Below are 3,269 nucleotides of genomic sequence, written 5' to 3' on the forward strand. Positions count from 1 at the left end.
AAAGTCACCCCCTAAGGGCGGGTGGTTGGTGGGCGGATGGTGGGCCAAAGTTTTTTTCTTTTTGATCCCATGTGGATTTTAATAAAACCCGCTTAGGTTGAGTGTCTTAATGGCCGGCCGCAAAAAAAAAAGAAAAAATCTTCCCTCACCCCGGTCCCTCCCTCCTCCTATACCCTATCTCCTAACTTCTTTCCATTTTATTTTTCACAAAAATCCTACTGGTTTTGAACCCGGGAACTTCTGAACACTAGGCTGATGTCTTACCCCTAAGCCACCAGCACCACTGAAATTTATTTCCTTTTACCTTCCTCTTAAGCTACATCTTCGGTTATAATTCCAGAAAAATCAATTAACTTACTTTCTAAATCACAAAACTATACTTGGTCTCGAACCTTCAAACTCTTGTTCACTACGCCGGTGTTTTACCAATATGCCACCGATGCCTCGGAAATTTAAGAGCTTTAATCTTCCTCTTATGTTATATTTCGCTATATAATTCCATAAAAATCTCATTACAAAAATACTTCTGTATTCGAACCACCAACCTTGTATTTACAACGCCGGTGCTTTACCGCTAGACCACCAGAACATGTACGTCAAAGCCGTTTGCGATCGTCCTTATATTATACGGCTTGATTTATAGTTGCAGAAAAAATCGTATTTATTTATTCACTTTTCAATTTCTATTGACAAGACCCCGTGGTCTAGAACCCGGTACCTTCACAATTCTACGCCAATGTCTTACCCACGTACCACCAGGTCTATACAAATTTTTTACCTTCACCTTCCCCATATGGTACCACTTCCTTCCTACATGCACAAATTTTGTACATTCTTTTTTCACAAAAATAGCCATGTCTTCCAACCACGTAACTTCTAAACCATGCGCCAGTGCCTTACTAAAGGCCCACCATGGTTATGGCAAATATTTGCCTTCGTCTTCCACATATCCTACCGCTTCGTTTCTACAAAATTCCTCATTACTTCTTGCTCCGTTTCAAAGTCAAAAGCAAAAGACTTACGAAAGAGAATTTTTCGTGCGAGAGAGGAAAACGTGAATTTTTACGTTAAAATTTAATTTCACTTCAGCGATCGCTTGGAATAATGCACTACATCGACCAATAAATTATTCAAATGCAATATCGGTTTTAGTGTTAATTACAGGAATAACAAAATCGTGAAAAAGAAAGTGAGAGTAGTCTATTTGTTATTCCGAGCAATTAGTACTACAGTGTAGTCTGGTAGAGCTCCCATGAGATGGTACTCTTTATAAGTCACCGTCTGAGAACCACAAATCTAATATATTTATTACTATGTTCTGCTATATAGTTGGAAGCGGCGGTTGAGTGAATGAACTCTTATTATTCCATGGAGTAGTTAATGATATTTCAGCTAGGTACAAAATACCTCCTGCTATGGAACCAAAACGTCCATTGGCGTCTTCGCAAGCGTCCAATAGCTCCTACCTTGATTCAAAGGAAACCATGTTGCATTTCTCTGGAATGTGAGGCAGTGTGGTTTGGTAGCTATGTACTATTGTTTTGGAGGGTCTTCAGTGTCTCCATCCTCTTTCAACACCATGAAAACTTCAATTTTAATACAAAACAGTGCAGTCTTCACAGCTCCCCCAATCTCTTCACTTAATTTCTATTTTACTCTAAGGCGCTGAGGTAGCTTGGGCTATATAGTGCCAAAACATTAATTCTAATTAGAAAGGATGTAGAAGGAAGTGACTGTGTTCTGATTTACAGCACTGCCACAGCATTTGAATGGAGGAACCAAGGAAAACCACAATCCGGTTAGCTGGTCCACAGGCCGAAAATTGAACCTAACACATTCCAAATACAAAGCATGAGTGCTAACCACTGAGACATGACATTCAGTCCTGTCTCTTCAAAATCCATTTTAATTAAGCTTATACTTTTAATACTATTTATACATCTAAATTTAGGTTTTCTAAGTGCAAGGTTTCCAATCAACATTTTGTAAGAATTTTTGATACATGCCACAGGTTCTGTCCAGCTCATTCTCTTTAATTTGATCATTCTCATTATATTTGATGAATAAAAACATGAAAGTCCTCATTATGTAGTTTTCTCCAGCCACCACAAAGTGCTTATGCATCTGTGTCCAGTCCAAGTGAACTGATGTGGGTATGTCTTATCGTGGACTCAGTGTGGACAGCAGAAGCCATGTTGTTTATCTGCTTCCATTCTGAATGGTGCCTGATTACACTGTTCACATTCACTGGCTGACCATCCCACTGATACTAGGTAGGGCATGGTCTGGCCTTAGTTAAGATTGTTACAGTGAAGACAGATGTTCACTGATATTTCAGAGGAACAAGTTTCTTCCAATTTCAGAGTATCCACCTTGAGGTTTCTTGCATAATGTCAGTAAACCTCTATAAGGCTTCACAACATATTTCACAAGAGAGTAACATTATTACTTAATGCTATGAGAAACATAATTCCTACAACATAACTAGTGACTTGCTTTTCAAAAAATCTTTGGATTTTTTGTAGGGCTTCCTAAAGTCTTTTTATTATTTTTTTTCTGAATTCTTATGTTGTAGAGAATTGAAATTTGGTTACAATGCCCATTAGCATGAATGACATTTCTTTATTTATTCATGCATATGACACAAAAGTCTGAATTCCCATCTCCCGGAAGATCCTGACATACATGAGTAAACTTTATGCCAGACTTCAGCAAAAACTGCTGCTCATCTCTCCTGTGAACAGCTCTAGTAAATCATCAGTCTTCCTCAGGAATTCAACTGTGTTTATACCGTCACGGTATTTGAATAATTACATGGTAACTTGCATCTTATGGTTACTTAACCCTTTAAGATGTGCCTTAACTGAGGTGGTTATTTGCTGGCCTATCTTCTGTGGAGGTCTGGGTTCAATGTCTGGGTAGTTCATGTGGGATTTGTGGCAGACAAGTGGCACTGTGGCAGGGATCCCACCTCCTCCTCTCTGAAACATTTCAGGTTTCCCCTGTCACCAATAATTCTACCTGTCACTGGGTCACTATGCCCATTTGGGGTCTTGCCCCACTCATATGTTAAAAAAATCAGCTTTTACTATGTTACTAATTTGATGCTAGCAAACAAATTAAATCAAATCACCTACAGCAATAATTTAAACATTTCCCAGACTATACAGTGTCATATCCTTTGAGACCATAATGTCAGAACTCTGAGCTCACCACCTTCTGAACCAATTAACCTGTGGGTATCATGTTAAAATGAAACTCATTCAGCC

Source organism: Cryptotermes secundus, unplaced genomic scaffold (assembly GCF_002891405.2).
Source record: "Cryptotermes secundus unplaced genomic scaffold, Csec_1.0 scaffold929, whole genome shotgun sequence".
NCBI lineage: Eukaryota > Metazoa > Arthropoda > Insecta > Blattodea > Kalotermitidae > Cryptotermes > Cryptotermes secundus.